Source organism: Periplaneta americana, chromosome 15 (genome assembly GCF_040183065.1).
Source record: "Periplaneta americana isolate PAMFEO1 chromosome 15, P.americana_PAMFEO1_priV1, whole genome shotgun sequence".
Lineage (NCBI taxonomy): Eukaryota > Metazoa > Arthropoda > Insecta > Blattodea > Blattidae > Periplaneta > Periplaneta americana.
Genome location: NC_091131.1, coordinates 38555330 through 38568321, shown reverse-complemented (window position 1 = coordinate 38568321; position 12992 = coordinate 38555330). Strand labels below are relative to the sequence as shown.

General features: G+C 34.9%; 1 protein-coding gene across 6 annotated transcripts in view; it reads right to left on the bottom strand.

Moving 5' to 3' along the window:
- Positions 1 to 12626, bottom strand: part of dati (datilografo) — an 811390-nt gene extending 798764 nt beyond the window's left edge. For 3 of the 6 annotated variants that reach the window (XM_069846944.1, XM_069846943.1, XM_069846945.1), the window contains exons 1-2: positions 12338 to 12624; positions 10584 to 11963 (exon numbers count right to left, since the gene is read on the bottom strand). The gene's annotated coding sequence lies outside the window, so the exon portion shown is untranslated. Of the gene's footprint in view, positions 1 to 10583; positions 11964 to 12337 lie in introns of all 6 variants that reach the window. The other 3 variants (XM_069846942.1, XM_069846937.1, XM_069846946.1) reach the window with 2 other exon arrangements.
- Between the last annotated feature and the right edge of the window lie 366 nt (positions 12627 to 12992).

The window sequence follows — 12992 nt, the reverse complement described above, 5'->3', positions numbered from 1 at the left end:
TAATTTCAATTCTTCTGAATATATTGTGGTCAATTTTAAGTTTTTGGAAGTTTCATATTATATAAATAAATTGTAGTCTTCTTTTTCCAGTTGAAGGACGATGGAACAAGTTTCATTCCGAGGCTAACACAATCTTTCCATCTAGTTTTGGGTCTGCCCAAATCTTTTCGTTCTTCAGGAATGTAGTGAAAAGCTTCACGTGGGTAAAGTCGCAGAGGCATTCTTTCTACATGTTGTTAATTACATTCATGAGATATTATGCCATCCAATATATTGTTGATGTTTTCTCATTTCTTCACTTGTTTTATCTTCTAATGTAACTCCTGCAACTGCATGTAGAAACTGCATCCATAGCCTTTCTTCTAATGTTCACAGAGCATCCACGTTTCAATTCTACAAAGAAGCATTGGTTTTGAGAGGACAGCATGCAAACTAATTTGGAGTTCTTTTGGTATATATTTCACAAAAAGTCTCCTGATTATTCCTTTTACTTCATTACATTTCAGCACGGTTTCTTATGAATCTTAATTCACTGTATGGTTAGATAAAAGGCAAACTAAATATTTAAAATCATCTTCTCGAAAATTTTTTAATTTATTACTATTTTTGCCCTTTTAATTCATGTTCCTTACATTGTCAAGACTTGACTATAGTTGACAAAATTTTCATATCATACTTTTCCGAAATTCTATTCGATCTTGTTACATTTATTTGTAAATCGTCTTCTAAACTTTACAATAATAATTTTTGAACGATCGTGTTTTTTTTTCTATATTTACAGCTGTTGTTATTAGCCTTGAAAGTTATAATTATCACACAGGAACTTGTTGCTAGGGAAACAATTCTTCATAACATAAAACTATACTGAAATAAACCCATTACAGTATACTTATTGCTACTTAGTTACCATTACATTGCAGTTTTGTGAAGGCTTTGGAATAATATTGCTCTAAATTTTCAATGCAAAATATATTGTAGTTGCAATTTTAAAAATACATTCGTGCAAAAAAGTTATACAAACTTTTCCTCGATTTTGTAAAAAGCACTTCCTAAGCTTGTATCGTAATATACTATTATAATATGAGAACAAAATTCTATTGATACAGAAACTCAGCCTACTATTTTGTTACAGAACTTTCCATTCTTCAAGTATACCACTTATGTAGATGTCAAACAACAAGGAAGAGAGACTAAATCCCTGTCGGAAAATAACAAAACAAAACGAAGGTCTAGAGACAGAGAGAAATATTTGCTAAATCATCAGCTCCCAGTGAGGTGGCTACAAGGAACCTGAATACAGAACATTTTTTAAGCATAAGTTAATTAAAAGAAAATAAATTAGAATGTGGAATTCAGCTGATGCCAAATTGTCCATTAAAAATCATCTTTCTTGAAAATATAAAATGATAATGGATAGTGTGTAAAAGTCCCTAAACATTTGTAATAGTTTGTCTTGTATTTAAAAGACTTTGAATTTTAATTTCAATAAGAGTTAGTAGACATACTGTGGAAGGAAACCTCTCTAATACAATAACATTAAATACGTAAGGAAAGAAACCGAAATGAAGTTGTATAAAACCGTGGAAATGGTTTGCGCGCCATACAAAAAGAAGACATGCTTAAGTACTTAAAATATTAAGAGACAACTAGAAACGGCAAAAAATAAGATTTATCAAATCCGTGCTCGGAGATATAAGACACATTAAAAAACAGATCCACGAAGCAAATATATTACTTATGCGAATAAATTGATGATCACAAAAATGAAAAATTAGCCTAAACAGAATAATTAAAAACTAGAAATGTCTAATAAAATTACGGAGTTAAAAGGAAAAAGAAGCGCAGAGCGACTGAAGAAGAGATGGCTTAAGTAACTACAACCAGAAACATTTCACTTTCCAGTTATCAATTTTATTACCATCGCCACCTGAGTAGCTCACGTGGTAGGCGCCCTTGCCTACAGATCCGAAGCTACGCTAGGGCGTGATTTCGATACTCACTTGGGACTCAGATTTTCTACAACTTTAAGGCGAATGTTATATGATGATATGGAGAATCCTCGGCCAAATCACGCCAAGTACCATCTCGCGTTTACCAATTTCATCGACACTAAATAACCTAGTAGTTAGCACAGCATAATTAAATAACCGACAAAAGTTATCTTTTATCTAAAATTGTAGAATGGTTAACATATTGACGATTTACAAAACCGAAAGGGGATTTGTTTTCAAAATTAACAAATTCTAGATATGGTTTCCTTCTGAAGGATGTAAACTCAGGGGTTATATTGAATTACAACTAGGGAAAATCTTATATGATGAATGAAAATTTAACAACACTTTATCAAGAAAGAAACAGGAACCTAATTTAGCTATACAAAAGAGATTACATTCTCAAGAATAAAGTATTATTATTATTATTATTATTATTATTATTATTAACTAATTAAGATCTGTTTTTCCCAATGAGAAACAATCATATCTCTAAGATGTAGTAAAGGTTCACAGCGTTGTTTTCAGAATGTGCGTTATTTCCAGTAGAATTTTCCTATGTGTTGTTTTCAGAAGAACCAATATGTAAATATCTATTTGGTGCGTTTCTGGTAGAAGTAAGTTATATGAACTTTTGGAGTGCAATAAATATCGTTATCAGCACATGATTGTCGTAAGTCTGACTGTATTTTTTAAATTAGACTTTCTGTAAATTTCTATTTTATTATATTATGTTATTATTATTATTATTATTATTATTATTATTATTATTATTATTATTATTATTATAAATATTATTAGTATATTCCAGAAAATGAGAACTGTTTCGTCATAAAAACAGAAATGCAGATACGAAAAGCTTCTTAGCAGTATACAATATTTTCATATTAGTTCACTATAGAATTTGAGGCACTTCTCAGAGCGTATCGCATGTGTTTTTTGTTTCATAAGATTACTATGTCTGTCTATTTAACCATTACGGATTTCACTTCATTACTGCTTTTCATGCATCTTTTGCCCAAAGACAACTTTAACGTCGGAATAAATGAAAATTCGACTGCACCAAGTCTGGACTGTGAGAGTTGTGGCAAGAACATCGAAAAAAGAGCTCAAGTGTTTCACAAAGTTAGTCCAGAGAATTGGCCCCTTCGTATTTTCATATATTCACTGCAAGCATTTTTTGGAAAGAATGCTTAAAAAGTGAAGATGAAGTGAAATCGGAAGAAGATTGATTAAAGGTACGGATTTCAGACTCCTATGATAAAGAATTAAGTATACATACATACTTACTACGACAAATGCTTAAAATTGCATGATAACTAGGTAGAAAGATAGGGTGGCGGGTACATAAATTGATATAATATAAAAGTTGATTTTTCGCTTCATTTATTTAAGGCCAAACGATTCTTAAGCTACGGATGACCGCCATACTGTTATTATCACTGTAAGAAAGTCATAAGCCATGCTGTTATATTATTTATGACATACAGTATCTAACATCGACCGATTAGTCACGTGATTTATATATTTGCGAGGTTAAAACCATGTTCAGGGTGAAGGAGTTACAAAAAGATAAGATTAAAAATTTGACTTCCTTAGATAGGAAAGAGCAGTCATTGGTCCCGTTTCTTCGCTTTATGAAATAAATGCTATTTCTTTTGAGTATTAAATGTAAGATTTATCCGCTTCAAAGTTTAACTCCATCAGCTATAATCCTGGTATATTATACCTTCATAAGGATTACGAATTCAGTCTTACTATCACCCGCCACCACAAATAGAGTTAACATCACTAGAAGTGAAAAAGAACTGAGACTGTTACCATATTCCAGACGTTGCTAAAACACCAAGGGCCGTATTCATAGGCATTTTTAGCGCGGGTTTTCGGTGGATTATCTGCGTTTTTCGTATTCATAAACCAGTGTTAGCGATAGGATATGATTTGAATTCTGTACTAGTAACCAGAGGATAGCCGGGGTAGCTTAGTACGTTCGTAGCGCGTGCTGCGAAATGTCTATGAATACCACCCTTGGAATTTGCCAGGCCAACGTTCCCAACAGAGTGAGATGTGAAGCTATATTTCCTTATCATGAAATCTGAAAGTAGGCCTATTTCTGAAACGTTGAAAATGTTAGTAACTCCTAACAGTGGAAAACTAGAACACTTTATCCGTGAAATGTTTGAGAGAATTTATTTTCTTTTATAACACTGTGCACTTACAAAATCTGAAAATCTTGAAGGAATCTACTAGGAAAATCTACAGTTGTTTTTGGATTTAGAAAAATTACAAATACGAAACAATTTTTGAAAACGCACCTATGTATCTAATTTCATCAACGATTTCAAGCCTCTATAATTGGTTATTTCATATGAGAAGTCCAAATTTAAGTTTCCCTCATTCTTGTCAAATAATCAGTGCAAGTTCTGTTATCTAAATTCTCTTTCAACAACATTATAAACAATGAACGTTCAAAGAAAATCCTAGTCAGAAGTTTAAATTACTTTCTGATTTCAAGGAAATGAAAAGGTAGATTCAAAGCTCGAAACTCTGCATTTTACGACAGAAATTTTTAACAACAGCAGGCCACACTAAAGAAGACCTTTACAGAATGACAAGCCACCTTTGATTTCGGACTTTAAACATATGAGGAAGGGAGCTCCAACTTTCTAAGCGTTGAGATTTTCACATAAGCACTGACAATTGAAATAACTCATAGCAAACGTTACACGCGCGAGAAGCCACCATTGCTTTCTGACTTCAAAATTATATGATGAAGCTACACCAATCCAATCAAACGAACGTTGTTTCTCAGACATTGAAAACAATTCACAGAATATTAATTCCCAGTTACAATTCACTATTTCCCACCTTTTCACGTTTATTGATATTTTCTAAATATCGCGTCATTCACACATAAATCCAACAACAAAACAATCCAAATGGAAATCCTTCGGAGTGACTAATCACCATATTTTCCACTCCTTAAAATTACATTGTTTTCTAATCTTCTGTGTGTTGCATCTTTCACACATAATTCCAACATTGGAAACAGTGTAAGAAACTACCTCCGTGTGATAAGCCATAATTTCTTTCCGTTATTCAAAGTAAGATGCAAAGATAGATAAAGTCTTTTAATGTGTCGTATTCTTCACACATATTGCTAGCAATGGAAAAAGTAAAATAAAATATTTCCCGAGTGACTAGCTATTATTATGTTGCGTGTTAAAGATTATACTGCAAAGATAGCTACAAGATTTTAAGTGTCGCATTTGTCACAAATCCAACAATGAAAATACTTCAAAGAAAACATGTCCCTTGTGACTACGTCTTGGAGTGCTTAAGGCTGTACTTCGAAAATAGCTCCAGCTTTCCAAATGTCGCGTTCTTAATAGGCTTACTTATTGTAAGTAATGAAAATAATCAAAAGAAGCGCCCTCACGAGAGCAAACAATCATGTATTTTCGCAATAAAATTATTGTGCGAATACAGATTTAAGAGTATAAGTTGCTTATTTTAACACATATAAATCAATGGCAATAATGCATAGAAAACATCTTAGCGACTAGCCACCAATCTCTCCTGACTTCGAAATAATGCTGCAATGAGGGATGAAACTTTCTAAATGTTTTATTTCATGCAATGGAAATAATTCAAAGGAAATATCTTTCTAGCGCTGGCCATTATTCCTTCTCGTCTTTAGTAGAAATATGTTGCATGTCTTCCGAATGTTAAAACAATGAAATAGTTCAAACAGAACGCCTTACGGTAGGTCGATGTGCATTTTTTAGTTTGTAGAATTTCTGCCGAAAGCATAATTCTGCGAAAGTCCCTACATTCTAAATATTACGATGTTCCACACATAGATGAAGCAATAAATTATGTCCGAAGAAAATACATTCCAAGTGAGTAGACCCCATTTTTTCCGTCTTTTATGTTAATGTTGCAAATATCTGAATGTTACAATTTGTTCATAAAAGTAAGACCAAAGAAAGAAACTTCTCAATGACTAAGTTGCGATTTTTCTCACATAGTTCAAGCAACAGACACAGGTCCAAAGTGAAAGCATTCCGACTGACTTGACAGTTACTCTACCCGACTTTATAGTTATGAAGAAAAGGAAGATCAAACTTTCTAATTGTGCAATTTTTCACATATATTTCAAGGCAGAAAATATGGCGAAAGGAAACAACTTCTCGGTGACTAGGTTGCGATTTTTCACACATAGTTCAAGCAATAGAAATAGGTCCAAAGTGAACATATTCCGACTGACTTGGCAGTTTTTCTACCCGTGTTTTTGGTTATGAAGAAAAGGTAGATCAAACTGTCTAATTGTGCGATTTTTCACATATATTTCAAGGCAGAAAATATGGCGAAAGGAAACAACTTCTCGGTGACTAGGTTGCGATTTTCACACATAGTTCAACTAATAGAAAAAAATGTCCTAAGTGAACAAATTCAGACTAACTTGGCAGTTCTTCTACTCGTGTTTGTAGTTATGATAAAAAGGTAGCTCGAAAGTTCTAAATGTGAAATTTATCACATATATTTCAAGAGCTAGAAATATGGCCAAAAGAAACAACTTCTTTGTGACTAGGTTGCAATTTTTCACACATAGCTCAAGCAATGAAAATAAACCCAAAGTGAACACATTCCGACTGACTGAGTTTTTCTACCCGTGTTTATAGTTATGATGAAAAGGTAGGCCGAATGTTCTAAATGTGTAAAGTTCCATATATAGGCCAATTTCAAGAGCTGAAAATATGGCCAAAGGAAACAATTTTCCGAGTCACTTAGTTGTGATGTTTCTGACATATTTCAAGCAATCGGACCAGGTTTAAATACAACAATTCTATGTGAGAGGGCGGCATTTCTTCCCGTCTTCATTATTATGCTGCGAAGAAAGGCGCAAATTTCTAAATGTTGCATTTCTTCACACAAATTTCGAGCGTTTGAAATATTGTGCAAAGAAAATAGCTTCCGAACGACCATGATGAAATTTTTCACACAAATTCAAGCAATGGACATAGGTCCAATAAAATCAAATTCCGAGTGACTAGACATCATTTCGCATCGTCTGTGATGCGAAGTTAGGTTCAACTTCCTAACGTCAAAATGTTTCACGTTTATTTTAAACGCTGAAAGGAAACAAGTTCTCTATGACTGGATTGCAATTTTTCACCCAAAGTTCAAGCAATGGAAAAAGCGCCAAGGAGAACACTTTTCGATTCAGTAGGCAGTATCTCCTTCCGTGTTTATGGTTATGATTCAGAGATAGGCCAAATTTTCTAGATATGCAATTTTTCATGTATATTTCAAGCGCTGGAAATATGTCCAAATTAAACAACTTCTCAGTGATTAGGCTGCAATTTTTCACACATATTTAAACCAATGGAAATAGGTTTAAGCAGAACATTCCTATAGATTAGACAGCATTTCTTTCCTTCTTCAAAAGTAGACTATTATTGTCAGAAAATAGGCCCAAATTTCTAAATGTCGCAAGTTTTCACATATTTCAAGTGCTGGAAATACAACGTATATCCAAAGAAAATAACTTCCCTGTGTCTAGCTTATGTCTCTTCACAAATATTTCAAGCAAAGGAAATATGTTAAAACAGAATGCATTCAGAGTGACTGGGCAATATTTCTGACAGTCTTCATATAGGCTACGTGAAAATATGTGCAAAAATAAACGACTTCCCAGTGACTGGATTAGTACTTTCGGCATACGCAATAGTTCAAGCAAATGGAAATAGTTTCAAATCAAAAACGTTTCGTTTTAATAGGCAGTATTTCTTCCCGTCTTTATACAGGTAAATATGAGTTAAAAAAGGCAAAACATTTTAAATAGGCCTATTGCAATTTTTCACATATAATTCAAAATTTGGAAATATGTCCGAAGAAAAAACTTCCCAATGACTAGGTTGCGATTTTTCACACATAATTCAGGGAAATGAAATATACTGAAGGAGAACATATTCCTATTGACTAGACAGTCTTCCTGTGTTGGTAATTAGTTAACAAAGATAGGAAGAACTTTATTTTTACACGTATTTCAAGCGCTCTAAATATGTCCAAAGAAAACACCTCTCGACTAACTAGCCATTATTTCTTCTCATCTTTATAATTATGATGCGCAGGTAGACCGAATGTTCTAAATGTAGCATTTTTTACTCATATTGCAAGAGTTAAAAACATCTCCGGAGAAAATAGGTAGCATTTCTTGCCGTCTTTTTAGTTATGATGCTAATATAAGCCCAATTTTTTCAATGGCACAGTTTTTTTTTACTTATTTGAAGCGCTGGAAATGTATCCAAAGAAAACACTTTCTAGTGACTAGCCATGATTTCACCCCGTCTACAAAGTTGTGCTAAATTCTGCCTACTTCATGTATAAGTGAAACAATTGAAATTACCTTCAGAAGGAAAAGAATTTTACATTTTTTAAAGGAACTTGAACTTAGGACCTTAACACTGATCAAGAAGGGTATAAAATGTCTGGTAAAAATGGGAGTCCTGATATTTCGGATTTTGTGTCTTAACATCCTGAGATACTTGAAAACAAATTTAGCGCTCTTACTAATGGCGATTGTAAAATATATTGAAAAATGGGGAACATTATTTTTATTTTTTTCTTGTGGATTTAATCAAGCTGCTGGACTCTTTTTGACGAATTTGGACTTTTATACCACGGTATTTAAAATGTTTTTATGAGGTACATACTAAAATACAGGGGACAATTTATATAATTTTGACTACATAAAGCTGCACATCACTACATAAATGAAATATAATATGTGCTAGATAGATGGTATGTCTGAGAGATATGGAAGTTGGCATGATTATAAGATTGATTATAATTATTTCCTAACTGGAGTGAATTTTACGAAACTTTACGAACATGACTTTGACAACATTTAGACAATTGAGAATTCTTTTACATTACATAATATTTTTCTCTGTTGTCATTAAATACCTTCGGCAACAGAAAAGAAGTCTGTGTAAAACAACATATGTCCCGCTTGAACTGAACATTTTGTTAACTCTTGAAATAATACCAACTTATGCAAATTGAATGGAGTAAAACTATTTTTCCCAGACTTTTAAGGATTCCTTTCTTTATTTTTACTTTTCCCCAATTAGATGAACACCGTGCTACAGTCCCGATTCAGTTCTGCATTAGACAACACTGCCACTGGAAGAATTACATTAGGAAAATAGTTTAAATAGAGTTAGTCTAGGATAGAGATGTAGTGGGTACGTTTCTTGATTGGCGAGCGCGTGTGGAAAACATAAAAAAACAAATGAAGAGAGACGCATGGAAGGGAGGTATTTCTTCATCACGTGTATCTATCCAGCGTTACAACCAAAGAGCATTTCAACCGTTACGAAGTCCAATGTCACAATTAACTATACGGTAAACTATGAAGTATACAGTATTAGGAAATATTAATCTTTACCAATTTTACGTTCTACAACTCTCCTCGTCAAAGGAGAAATTCAGGGAATCATTAGAGAATAGAAAGCAGAAACAACTTGTGCTGAGGGAGAAGGTTTGGAGGGTGAAATTTACCCCGTTAGATGAACACCGTGATACAGTCCCGATTCAGTTCTACATTAGACAACACTGCCACTACTATTTTTTGTAAGATTGAGAGAATTACATTCGGAAAATAGTTTAAATAGAGTTAGTCTAGAATAGAGATGTGGTGGGTGTATTTCTTGACTGGCGAGCGCGTGTGGAAAACGTAAAAAAACAAATGAAGAGAGACGCGTGGAGGGGAGGTACTTCTTCATCACATGTATCTATCCAGCGTTACAACCCAAGAGCATTTAAACCGTTACGAAATCAAATCTCACAATTAACTATACGGTAAACTATGAAGTATATTAGGAAATATAAATCTTAACCAATTTTACTTTCTACAACTCTCCTCGTGAGAGGAGAAATTCAGTGAGTGAATCGTCAGAGAATAGAAAGCAGAAACAACTTGTGCTGAGGGAGAAGGTTTGGAGGGTGAAATTTACCCCGTTAGATGAACACCGTGATACAGTCCCGATTCAGTTCTACATTAGACAACACTGCCACTATTATTTTTTGTAAGATTGAGAGAATTACATTCGGAAAATAGTTTAAATAGAGTTAGTCTAGAATAGAGATGTGGTGGGTGTATTTCTTGACTGGCGAGCGCGTGTGGAAAACGTAAAAAAACAAATGAAGAGAGACGCGTGGAGGGGAGGTACTTCTTCATCACGTGTATCTATCCAGCGTTACAACCCAAGAGCATTTCAACCGTTACGAAATCAAATCTCACAATTAACTATACGGTAAACTATGAAGTATATTAGGAAATATAAATCTTAACCAATTTTACTTTCTACAACTCTCCTCGTGAGAGGAGAAATTCAGGGAATTGTCAGAGAATAGAAAGCAGAAACAACTCGTGCTGAGGGAGAAGGTATGGAGGGTGAATTTTCTTCGTTGGCGGGAGGGTCTGGAGTAGGTTTAAGGGTTGGTGGGAGGGGGATTCTTTTTCCTCCTTTTGTCGGCACTTCGCACACAACACACGACACCGAATAAATCCATTGTGCATACCTGCAGTTGGAGTGAACCCGTAGACTGTTACGAGATGAGGTATATCCAACCGGGCACTGAACAATCTGCAGAGGTCGCTGAACGTAGAGCCGTTAGAAAGTGTTCTTGAGGTTTTGTAATTCACGTTAAAAGCGTTCTTTGGCCGTATCTGGAACTTCGTTAAGCGTTCTTTTTATAATGTGTAGGCACAGAATTCTTCTAAGTTTATTTATAGTTAGCCAGGACTTCACTAATTAGTAAACAATAGGAACTTTAAGGTTAATTTCTGGGACGGTTGATTAGGACTAACTGATAGTAGTCAGATAGCACCTACAGCAAAGTTTTTTGAATAAGTTTTTATCACAAAATTCTTTTTTCCTTTTTAATATATAAATTGTCGAGATTTGAAAGGGAAACCGGTCAAAAATTGTAACAAAGAAATGGTTTGGATGGGTTCAACAAATCCAGGTTTTGATCAAAGAACTAAAATAGCTTTGAGTATCAGGTCACCAACTTAGGATGGATTAAATTGGGTAATAAAATGTTGTGAAAATTTGATTGTTTTTGTTTTCTTAAAAATTGGTTGTTTGTTTTTACTGTAAGGTCGAACTTAAGTAAAAATGGCTTCCTGATTTTTGATGAAAAAGGTTAGCTGTAGGCCAAGGGGGAGAGTTTTAGTTTACTTGTTTATGAAGAAATTGTTACAGAAGGTTTATAGGGGCATTCGAAGAATTGTTGCGGGCACTTTTTACAAGATTTCTTCTATGGGGTCATACGAGTGGAAAAACTTGTGAAGGGTTACTTGATCGGAAAATCGGAAGGGGTTAAATGTCAGGTAGTGCTATTGAGAGGTGCTCTAAATTGGATATCTTGATGGGGATGATATTTGTCCTGGTCCTGTCATCATTACTTGTCCCAACACTGTAACCTCGCATGAATTTCGGCCAACTGACACTTTGTATCTCCCCACTTCCACTAAAACAGTCACTGTCTTGATGTGGTTGTGAGTGTAATCCACGGTAAGAGTTAAGACTTGTAGGTTCGTTGAGTAGAGGTGACGAATATAATGTTTTTTCTCGCAATGCCTTTGTACATGATGTTGCAATAGCCACTGATGAGGTATTCCATGTGCAGAAGAGAGAATGTTCACAATAGATCCACACAAAACGACAAGACTGATGTAGATGTCGTTAATACCACTCAGATCTTCGTACGGTTTGTATTCCAAATGTTGAAACAATAGCCACTTTTTATTTGGGGGGGGGGTATGTTTAAGTAAAATTTGAGGTTAACGCCGCAGATTTAAACTTCAAAGTTAGTTTCATTTTCTTTCCACTCGATTTTCGAAGTCACAGTTCAAAACAATTAGTTTCTGCACTAGCCATGTCATCAAAAATGTCACTGAAACATAAGAAAAAAAATTATATAGATGCGAGCACTCTTGTAGAAACACGCAAAGTTTCACGACAGATATGAAGTAGCATTTTTATGTGAATGTTTCACTTATTGCGAAGAAGTAATACGTAATAAATTTATGGTAACTCAAATTTTAAAACAAAAAAAAATGTTTAAAAAATTATTTAAAAGTGCGAAATAAAAGTTTTTAAAATAAACCCAAAACTCGAAATTAAAAAAAAAAAAATTGAAAGTGTAATAAATAAGAAAGCCATGCTTGCTTCGTAAAAACTTTACATAAGCACTACCAACTGCCCTCTTGAATTTCCCACCGGAAAAAAAAAGAATGACGAAGAAAAAAAATGTAAGAGAAATCTAACCTGACTGCAGACCCACTCGCTAGCACCGGCTACCTAAATCCACATGACGCTACTGAATGCAACGGCGAAGCATGGCACCATGCAAAGCCTACCGACAACCGAGAGGGGTAAAGCAAGCAGCAAGCAAGACCACATTGCTATGCAGCGAAATGCAGTTGCAGTCCACAGCCAACGCTGCTCTCACCCCACTTGCACTACCCCTCTCTTTTCCATGCGATCCTCATCACCATCGCAGTAATATGAGTGACTGCCATTTCACACACACACACACATACGAACACACACACATATACTATTGGCCAAATCCAAACCATCACATCCTTCCAACAATGCTAGTTTATCGTCTCTTTCTAGCATGCATACATGCATGTGTGTGTGCGTGCGTGCGCGGGAAGAGGAGGGGTACGTGGACAAGGTGGAGGGGGTGTAGGGACTATATGTGTGTACGTGAGTGTGTATGTGGAAAAGGGTGGCTGGAAGGGGGAGGTTTGGGAGTGTGCGAGGAGGCAAAATTGAACGAAAATATAACGTAACCTCCCTTTCACCCCCACAAAGCATCCCCACTGCCCCGTTCGTGAACCACCCACCCCTATCCCTACCCCCCTATATGCAATACACTACATATATGCAATACAAAACAACAAACGCTCTACAT